The sequence below is a fragment of the Formica exsecta genome, unplaced genomic scaffold (assembly GCF_003651465.1).
Source record: "Formica exsecta isolate Colony F162 unplaced genomic scaffold, ASM365146v1 scaffold191, whole genome shotgun sequence".
NCBI lineage: Eukaryota > Metazoa > Arthropoda > Insecta > Hymenoptera > Formicidae > Formica > Formica exsecta.
In genome coordinates this window covers 1,781,335-1,792,271 of record NW_021849211.1, presented here as the reverse complement: position 1 = coordinate 1,792,271, position 10,937 = coordinate 1,781,335, and the positions used below count along the sequence as shown (strand labels likewise).

Sequence of the window (10,937 nt, the reverse complement as noted above, 5' to 3'; positions counted from 1 at the left end):
TTGTAATTCCGTTTTGTGTGTATCCCCCTCCCCCCCCCCCCACACACACACATACCTAATTGCCGAATATATCGTCTGTCGTATCTATGTCCACAATGGACGTAAAATGCAGGTCATGTGCCTAAAATCCTGGACGCAAAAGCTCTTCGTACGCAATAATAAGTCAAGAGCAAGACAGTTTAATCCCGCCCTTCCCCTTTGTATTCTATTCGCAGAATCTGCCTGCGATTTTTATTCTTTTAAGAAGCTTTTTAAATTTAATATATTAAAATCATAAGTTTTTTTTAATTATTATAATTTTATTCACTTTATTTTAAGTTAAATTTATATCCAACAGAGATTATTTCGTAAAAATGTAATTAATGAGAAAAATTTTAATTATATTTTTAATTCTCACTTAATCCAATGACCGCATACGATTGACGTCGATGCCGCATAATCCGGCCAATGGTGCAATGATGTTCGCATATCATTCAGATATTATTAATAATCACAACGTTCTCGCAGCTTCGATCGCGACGCGAAATAACGAGCCTCGTTAAGCGATCGGAACAAGGACCTTCTCGCGGGAAACTCTCGCGGTAAAACTGCGATTCAGACGCATCGAGATGGTACGAACGAATTGGGACAATATTTAAAGGCCGCATCGTACACCGGTCGCATTCACGTGTCGAGACTTCTGTGGCGGGAAGTTTCCTACTCTCGTTATCCGGGAATCGAGCGAACTCTTCTCGCCAAGTAAGGCGTAACGACCAAACTGGCAACGCCAAGTGGATCGTCGACTCCGAACACTTTTCCATAGCTTTCCCGCAAAAACTCGCCTAACCATCGTCGTGAGATTCTTGAAAACATTCAACTCGTGAGGGAACAAGTATGTGGACAGCGGAAAAGTACGCGAATACAAATAGACACGACGAACGAAAGGCGGAGACAGACTTCTTCCGTCTCTTTGCCAAGACTCGCTCGTCGACTTAATCTAATGTAACATCTCGAGCTTCTTCCGTCATTGTCGTTGGTCTGTCCAAAGCATGAAGAAATCATGCTGTAAGTTACCGAACGACCGCACTGTTCGTCCAAGAGGAGAGAGGAAAAAGGAGAGAGAATATGAATAAATGAATCGTTGGTTCGTATAGTGGGCCGTACTAAGCCGCAGGACAGCGAAGTAACGAGGGAAAAAGATGAAGAGAGTGCAAAAGCGTGAGCGATAGAGAAAGAGAGAGAGAAAGAGAGGGAGGGAGGGAGAGAGATAGGGAGGATGCAATGGGTGAATAAAAGCTATGTCGAGCAGATGGCTGGTGCGGCCATTAGCTAATGGATCCCTAACACCAGTCTACGAGAGTCATCCGCCACGAGGCACAAACCGGTAGGTGGATGCGTCCATAGGTGGTGGCGGTGTAGGGTAGGTACCCTACACCCTTTCGCAAACCACCGCCCGACCGCGCCAAGTCGACAGAATTGCGCGATTGCAGCTGCGCTAAATCACAAACGGATCGGCGAATGGCGCGAGCTTTTCCGGCGTCCCGACGTGTCGTTCGATTCGATCGACCTTGCCGCACGAAAATAACGTTGGCCGACGTAGTAATCCCCCGCACGTGTCCCACTCTCCTTCGCGCGACTACGTATAATTTCCAATCACTTTACGTATCGTTCCATCTCGCACGCGCGCGAACGGCGTGTATCGATGTTTCGTAAATAATAAAAGTCGAGCGAGTGTATTCTAAATAAATGATATCCAGCCGGATGAACGCCTCCCCGCTGCATCCAGGTAAAAATGGACCGACTCCCGGAGATCGATAAACAAAGTGGCTGTCGTAACTCAGAAATTATTAGAGCACACTTTCTAGCGTTAGATGGATATTGTTACTATTCTGTTTTAAGTGCCTTAAAAAAAAATTGGTATTCGTTTAAATATTCTTTTTCTCTCTCTCTCGCGTCGCATAAAATATTTAAAAATCTGCATTGTAATATTATGAATCTCGACTCTACTTTTCTCTGAAAAATTTTGTTTCAAATTTATTTGTAATCTTTTCTTTTTTAAATATGTAATATTTTGACATTTTAGAGCATTAAATTATTAAGAATTAAAAGTAAGGATAAGAGAAATACATCTCGTTTCCGTTGTTTCGCTATCGCTTTTCTCACCGACATTATCTCTTTCGATACTCAAGAGAAGCGCACGTGCGTACACAAGCGCTTCCACAGAGGTTACGGAGGCGTGACGGCGGTGTAAGGGGCGCGCGACGCGATTCCGGCAAACTCCCAATTACCTAAAATACACCCAACGCACCGTCCCTTGATCTGTATAATTAACGCGCTGATCGTGCCGCGCGACCACCGGCGCGTGAGCGTGAAGCGCGTCGCTTTCCAATTTGCGAACGGCGCTGCATTGTCGCGCTACGAAAGCAATCGTTACACGCGATGATACGGCTGACGCGTCACGGCTCAGCAAGCGTTCGTTAATTGAACACGGCGGATTAAAATCCGCGGCGACTCTCGCGTTACAGTTCCCAAGGAAATCGATTGGAGTCATTGACTTTTCCCGCGTCCCGCAAATCGCGATGCAAATTTAAAATCACTTGTCGATTATTGAATAATATAGAAGATAGATAAATTTCATTTCGGATTATAATATCTTTATAAAACGGTAAGATTATTCCAGATTATTTGTGCGAGTCTAAATCATATATTCTGCAACTAAATTTTTTATAAAAATCCCTGTCTTACACTTTCATAAGATAATAAGTCACCGGCCCTTCAGAGTTTCATCATAAAATTCTCTTATGAAATGTTAAAAAATGGAGACGGTAAATTTTCTAATATTATTCCTCATATTTCATTTCAATATTAAATGCTTATTATTTTTAATAAATCGAAAATACTTAAACAATTCCACACATATATGCTCTCTTTATATATCATCAAAGCAAAAAAAAAAAAAAATTATTAAAAAATATTAAGTGATAAATAAAACAATGAAAAGTTATTTAAACCAAACGTTTGCTCTATAATAAGCAGGAAAAAATTAAGACAGAGATAGATTAGATAAATAGATTAGAGTTATAATCGCATATATGCGAGAAAGCTTCTTTCGGTATAATATTCTAATAAGATTATCAGAGAGAGAACGCCAGAGAGATTTTCACTGTAATGCGCAATGAATGTCTTTAGAGTCAATGTAACGTGACATAACTAAAGCAAACATGAGCGGTATAAACCTGCAACTGTCATCCGTACGGCGGTTCGCGGCAAATTCGCGTTGTCGGAACGTTAATGTGAAAATGTATCCTATTACAACGCTCTGCGGAAACGTGGTAGGTACTCGTAGATGGAGATAGGGTTAACCTTGGAATACAGTCGCTCGTCTCTACGAGGCGTCTTAACGTTTTGAAACGCCGTCGCTAAATATTCATCGCGTTGAAATGTAAGCACCGAATACCCGCGTTGCGCAGTCAACAGCCGTTTCTAAGCCGCTCTAATCCGGCATTTCACGAGTAACGAAATTAAAATTGCACCGCGATTTTCGTCCGCGACGACGCGAATTGTCTTCCACCTCTCGGGTCTTACTGCTAAGACGCAAGAGATTCGCGTAGGTAGGAAAAGTCTTGAAAAGTTATCTCGACTATTCGCATTTGAGATAAAATATACAGAGATGTGAAAATTTGCAGAATTTTTACGAACACGTTCAACTTCATTTTCTTTCCTTTGTCAACGTATATTCTTTGACGGATTTAGAGTCGAGAGTTTTTCTTAGAAAAAAACTTGTGTATGTGTGATAAAACATAATTTTTCAAAAGCATAATTTTTCGAAACTTTTTTTTATATTTTCCATATTTGATATTCTAATATAATTTAAAACTCAAATTATTTTTGATTAAACTATACAATTTATTTAAAATTAATTACAAAATAAAATTGTATTTGTTAAAGTTTGTTCTTGATATTTTCAATCGCTTTGAATAAAACAAGTTATTGATATCATTGATATCTCGTTGAAATAATGACTCTTATAATCTTTTCTATTCGGAAGAAAAAGCGATAAATCTGAGGCAACCTATATCGTTAGAAGAGATAACTTTATTGCCGTGTTTCTGAATTAATGCCACGACACAGCATGTTTATAACGATATGAACCCAAACAAAACTACGCGGATATATGAATAATTACACTGTAGAGAAATTTGCTAGACGGAGGACTTGGATTCGCTTTTAAACTTTCCGAAGTGCGAACTAGCGAACGTTGGCGTAACTCCCGGATAAGTTGCCGCCACAATTCAACTCGCCATCGACTGCCTCCGTCGCATTGTTTCCATTCATTCGAGGTATGCATGCACCCTTTGTCGGAGCTTTTGAACGTCATTGTGCTACGAATACCGAGCGAACATATTCGCGTCTCGAGATTGTAACCGTTTAATATAACCACCTGGCATTACAAAAAATGAAATTTGAATGTATTAATGAAATACTAATTTGTTACCAAATAAAACTTTAATTTCTCATGGTGGAAATACCAGATTGGCAGAAGTCTTGAAGTGCGCAATCATTAAGACCATACGCGCAAACAGATGATCGTCAAAACGTAGTTTCTGATTGAGAGATTAACTCTAAATACTTATATATTTCGAAAATTACTGATTAGAATAAAAAATGTTCGAATACTTTTGTTATTTAATTTTTCGGTAACTTTCTTGCCCTAATATATAATTTCGCGAATTTTAAACACTCTGTATATACATTTTTCAATCATAATTTCTAAGAATAATGCAGAAAACTTAACTGCTGCATCATTGCAAATTAATAAATTTTTACGAACCGATATTTTTGTAATATAATATTTACAGATAATTCCGAGATTAAAATAAAAAAAAATTTAACACTCACCGGTACGATGTGAACGGCAGAGTTGTAGAACACACGTGTGATCTGTAAAATACATAAAATACGTGTTGATCTGTAAAATACAAATATATCTAAGTTATATAAAAAAGCTATATCCAAAGTAATAAATATGTTAAAAAATTTTGTATATATATACAGAATGAGTCAGAAATATATTTTAAAATTTCGTGAGCGTTCCTGGATAAAAAGTATGAACAAATGTTCGTATGAACATTAGGCTGAAAATGCTTCGTTAATAATGGATATAAATAAGTATTACAAATAAGTATTCCATTTCACCATACGTACGATGAATATCATTCATTTCTTCAAATGAAAACATTTTCTACACTGTTACAGTAAATTAATGAATCAATATTAATACTGCTCGGTTGAACTGCCTCAAGCATACTGACTTGATTGTACGTTGTCTCTTACTGTATACAGAGACCTACATTAAAACCTCCTTCCCCTTTCAATGGATCGTAGTAGCGTGTGCTGATAAACAAACATTATCCCAGATTCAAAACACTAGAGATACAACACCATGAAAAAGAAGAATCTGATCTGAAACTCAGTCATCTAAATCTATTTGTGTCTTATTTCGATAACGAACCATTTTCGGCCTAATGTTCAGGAACATTTGTTAATACTTTTGTTCGGATTAATTTACACCTCACGGATCGTTTTCATTTTTATATTGTAGAGGGTACATTCCTAAGTAATACACACTTTGAATTTTGTGGCGCTCTCTTCTGGTTCCAGAGATATGCAATTTTGAAGTTTCACAGTTTTAATGCTTTTTCTCAAGTATTATAAAGTAATATTAGGAAAAATGAAATTTGTGTACATTGTATTTGTTGTAGAGCAGACGAAAAAGTGTTTGTTTACATTTACGGGATAGATACACAGCCATGGATATTTTGTCAATAATGTGTTTCGTCTATTTCTCGCAGTTTGTTAACAGCTTTTAATATGCGATTACATGAATTTCTGAGGTTTGGGTCAGGTTATATCTTCCGGAAGTGGAACCCCCCGTGAGGGGGAAGACGGGCTCTAACCCAAATCAAGAAATTCTTAGCGAAACTAAACAGTAATCCAGAAGTGTACTGATAGTGACGTAATAACGAACAAATATAAACAAAAAAATATTAACACACAAGTAGAATATAACGAAAAGATGATACAAGTAAAACGAGAATTATGATACTTCAAAATCGCATATCTCTGGAATCAGAAGAGAGCGCCATAAAATTCAAAGCGTTTGACAACATTTACCATACTTTTTATCCAGGAACACGCTCACGAAGTTTTAAAACATATTTATGACTCACGCTACATATTCTCAATCAAAATCTAATATCAATTTTCTAATAATCGTCAAAGTAATAAGTTCATTAAAATAACAAATACGCAAAAAGAAAGTTATATATCCGAATTTAATTTCTCATGATGAGAATATCAGGTTAATGGAGAAACTGAGAACAGAGGAAAGCAAAAAGATATTTTAAAAACAGAGCTCGCGAATATGTAGAATCGGATCAGGTCGTCGAGATGAAATAAATAATATAACGGAAAGAAAAAGAGCGAAAAAAAAAAAGAAAATTCGTTTGCCTTGGGAGTCCGTTTTACTTCACGTCAAACGGCAAAGGAACATGCTCGCGGCATCCTCTTAAGAGCGCGTCTTTTGCGGCTTTGCGTAATTAATTAAGACGACTCGAGTATTTTACGGGAAACTATCGTTCTCGATAATTGGCCCGAGAACCGATCGCCGATCAATAATTCGTCACGGCAATTGCCGCCGACCGCGAGCGAAAGTAGAGCACCTAATAACCGAACGACGCGACGGCGCAAGGAGATGGCACAAAGCGCCCTTGAATATTCAACCGAAAGCAAATCGACGTCGTATCCGATAGGGAGATAAATACCGAAGTGGATCTCGAATAAATCAGAGAACGGGGAAGAAGGGCGCGCATCGCGTCGGGAAAGGCGAGGCGGAGGGGAAGAGCATTGCACTGGCCGCGATCCAAGAATTTATTCGCCCATGTCGGCGTATAAAAATTTCAACGTTATTAGGATTGGATGCTCCGTCTGGCTCCTGCTCATGTGCTATCCGATGCGACGTGTGTGAGAGCGAGCAGTGTCTCGTCGGTCGACGTTCCGTTTTATTTTTTTTTTTTTTTTTCGGATACAAGAATTTTTTGTTTCCGCCGACTGGCAGAAACGCCAGACGGAAAAAGCGAGGCCGTTTGCGCAAAAATCAGCACACTGCCCTTCTGTTCGTCAAGCTTTTTCACCGTGCCACTTATATCTATCTGGATTTGGAATCGAATACACGACTCGTGGCAACGGTTAACGTGAACGCGTATTCTCAAGTCGGATTAGTCGGCGCGATCGATGGGTCCAGATATCGTTTTCGCTTTTTAAGTTGACGGGAATAAGCACCAAGGATTTTGTAACATTTTCTCTTCGATACGTCCCATTATCGATACGTAAATCGAGATGTTCGCGTCAATACTTCAATCTATTTTGATTCGCAAAATCGTTATTAGATTTTGTTATCTGCACAAACACACAGTTCGCAAGCTGTAAAAATTTACGTAACAAGAGCACGAATTTATTTCCATTTTTGACAGTCGCGCGACGTTTACATGTAAAAAATACGCGAGCATAATCCAGAGTCGGCCGATGGCGAAGCGGCCGCGTCGCGTCGCGCATGCAAAACTCGTCGGAAATAAAAGTTTAACTCGCACATCCCGGAAGTGTTGGCCTCTGATTCACGGTTTTCCGTCCCACGGTAGATGGTAGGTCTTCCTGCCCTACGAATTTCACCGCTCGATCTCTCGTGAATATTGACTGACCCTCGAATGCGAGACGTATCGATTCGATAGAAGCTATACACAGACAAAAGTTCAGAAACAATGCTTAACATCGATTGTGACGACAGGAGAATGGACGCTCCTAGAGATCAGCACGTGATATTTTCCAATGCATCGCTCTTATAGACAAAAGCGAAAGAAAAAAAAAGAATAAAAAGAATGGGAAAAAAAAATTGTTTATTATACCTAAATAAGAATGGAAATAATTAATATTTAGAAACCAAAGGCAATCGAATATCATTAACGTCGATTATCGGGAGATCTTTGTGTGCACACAATTAAATATTTTAAACGATTAGCAAACGATCTTCGCCTCCGCTGTTATATAATCCGCTGTAATATCATCTTTTTTTCTCTTTCACGGAAACATGCATGGATTTGATCGCTCGTGTTTAGATAGAGACAAAAAGTCACTTTTATAACGCACTTTGCGCGCTCATGAATTAATCATGGCTCCAGCTTTCTCCGTCGCGCGATAAATTGAAAAAATTTAAGTAATTCTCCTTCCTAAATGTGTATATAGTATATACGACATACTGATCTACACAATTCTGAAATCATATTGTATTTATCTCGCATGCCTCGCTTTGACGAATTCGGTGAAAATAAATTTTAAAACGCTCAGTATCTTATCATATTGTATTTATCTCGCATGCCTCGCTTTGACGAATTCGGTGAAAATAAATTTAAAACGCTCAGTATCTTTTGTAACTTTTATACGAAAAATTCCGGTCTCGGGAAAACTGGCTAAATAATTTAGCTTAGAGGTGAGCATTTTGAAACGCTTTTCCCAATATCCTTCGGATCGTAAACCGACCTCAAAATACGAAGGCGCATCCTTCGCAATTGAACTTCTCCGTATAACACGCTCGATGAGAGACTCCGGCTAGCTAGTAATGTCCCGGCACAAGTATTAGTCCTCAAACCGCGAAGCATACTTAACAGACTGGAATTGGCTGTTTCGACACTGAGCCGTTCGACATTAGGTCCGCCCGCTTTAGAGAGTACTTCAACCGTTACTCCTGCGAGGTATAAGTACAAGATACTCGGGCTTGTGAATGGTTCTTGCTCGTATCACTTTCGCGCGCAGCTAGGCAGCATATTTAGTAAGATAATACCTGAGAACTTCGGATTAACAATAGATTGGCGCTACAATAGCCAGCGCAATATAGTATATGTTCATTGTTATTATTTAGACTATAGATTCGATGATGACGACCGGTTTCATCTTTCATACCCGAGAGAAATATCTATGACATTTGTTTTAATATATATTTTCGTATTTCAACATTTTTATATTTTAATATTTTCTTATTATAATTTAGCGTTAATTTTCTCTTCATTATAAAATTTAATAATAATAGTATAATAAATCACAAATTTGATTTGCAAACTCAAGAAGTATTATCAATTTTTATGAAACGTAATCGCGTTACTCCTGTCTTTCTCTTGCTCCGCGCGTTATTAATTTTCCTGGAAATATCTTTCGCAAAACATTTACAGTTGCAATTGATACGACGCTCAAGCTATTCGCTCGGAACCAACTGTCCAAGTCTCCAAAGCTTCGGGCAGCGCAAACGAACCCCTAACTTCAGCCGTCGACTCACCCCTCTTCGGCGAAACTTTCGTCTCGGCATAATTCTGTGCCGAGCGCTTCGGTGTCCTCGCAGAAGTACGTACTACTAATTAATCCTTTTAACAGCGCTTAAATTTAATTAATCTCAAAGTTATGTGGTCGATCTCAGTCGCAGGAAACCGCCCCTCGCGTTCCGCCCCTCGCTTTTTGCCCGGTATAATTCGCCCCCTGGAAATCGTATACATTAACTGAGCTTTGGAAATCCGATTTGATAGTCTCCGGTCCCTTTTTCGAGCATTCCCCCTTTTCCCTTCATCGCGGTCTTCCCGTCCTCTCTCTTGCTATTCCCGGAACACATTTCTCTTTCACGACTTATCAACGTCATCTCTCGCGATATGTGTCTCGCGACGCTAATTTTTCCACCGACGTTCACACGATTCTCTTGAAATTACATACACTCTCACATGAAGTCTTTGAAACGGAGGAAGAGTTCCTGCGTATCCCTCCAAACAATTATCCGGCTCCCTCTCTCTCTTTGTAGTCGCTTTCTCTTATTATTTCCTATCCTATCCAGTCGGTACTACAATATAAAATACGAAGTTTCCCTTCTTTCTCATTTTCTTTTTTTTTTTAGCGCATCTCCTCAGAAACGCGAAGTCGAGAGATTTGTTTTACTCGCGAATAACTTGATTGCACCGCGGAGGGCTCCAAGTGAATAATAACGCGCGTTGCGGCGGAAAAGAGTACCGGTTAGCGAAAGGTAGCCCTTCCGAGTTTTCGCAATAAAATCTCGGTCGAGGTCTACATCGCGCGCAATAAGTTGTTTATTTAATAAAGCGCGGAGAAGACCGATGACAATATCTCGGAAAGTAATTACCGCATAACTTCCTCTCGCTTGCTCTCTCCCACCCTCTCCCGCGATAACCGTGGGACGGAAAGTTAAACAAACTGTCTGAACTCCTCGAAGAATGGGAGAAGAGAAGAGATAGGGGGGCAAACGTCTTATACGGGGGTGAGGGGATAGTCGTCGTCGATTGATCGACCGTATGCCGCAAAGTTTATCCGACCGCGGCATACTCGCTTTGTATATCCTTGGCGCGGTCTATGATCCGGACCGAAGAGAAAATTTACGGTCTCCGCACTTCCTGCTCGCCCGAAACCAGAAACAACCGACCGCCCCCTCCCCGCTCTCCCCCTTCCCCTCGTCGGCGCTACGGTTGTTCTCTCTCGGCATTATCGATGCCGGGGTCCCGCTAAGTTTCGAAGGAAACGCTGCGCACGAGCCGATAGGGGATAATCAATCTCGAAACGGAACGTCTCCCCGGAGAGGTCGCGGGGGTGGCCCGACGGGGCCGCGAGCCGGGTCGGTCTAACCGGCGTGTGTTTGAATTCGCGTGCTAATTTGCTCTAACCTAATGAGAGACCGGCTTGCACAAACTCTTCCCCGGTTTATTCGACCGTATACCGGACCGCATACACACGTAGGCGTGTGTACCGAACCATGGGCGTAGCCGTCGGATATCCGAGTCTTGCGGAAATAATCGTCTCGCGATATTGCAATTGATTACGAACTAAATCGTAGATCGAAAGTATTATTCAACGCGACG

At 40.2% G+C, this 10,937-nt stretch overlaps 1 protein-coding gene and 1 long non-coding RNA gene across 2 annotated transcripts in view; one reads left to right on the top strand and one right to left on the bottom strand.

Moving 5' to 3' along the window:
- LOC115233929 overlaps positions 1-4,918 on the bottom strand; it is an 81,090-nt gene extending 76,172 nt beyond the window's left edge. Inside the window, exon 1 of the long non-coding RNA XR_003883853.1 lies at positions 4,879-4,918. This is a non-coding gene — a long non-coding RNA (uncharacterized LOC115233929). The remainder of the gene's footprint in view (positions 1-4,878) is intronic.
- LOC115233924 (epithelial discoidin domain-containing receptor 1-like) overlaps positions 1-10,937 on the top strand; it is a 144,187-nt gene that overhangs the window by 39,152 nt on the left and 94,098 nt on the right.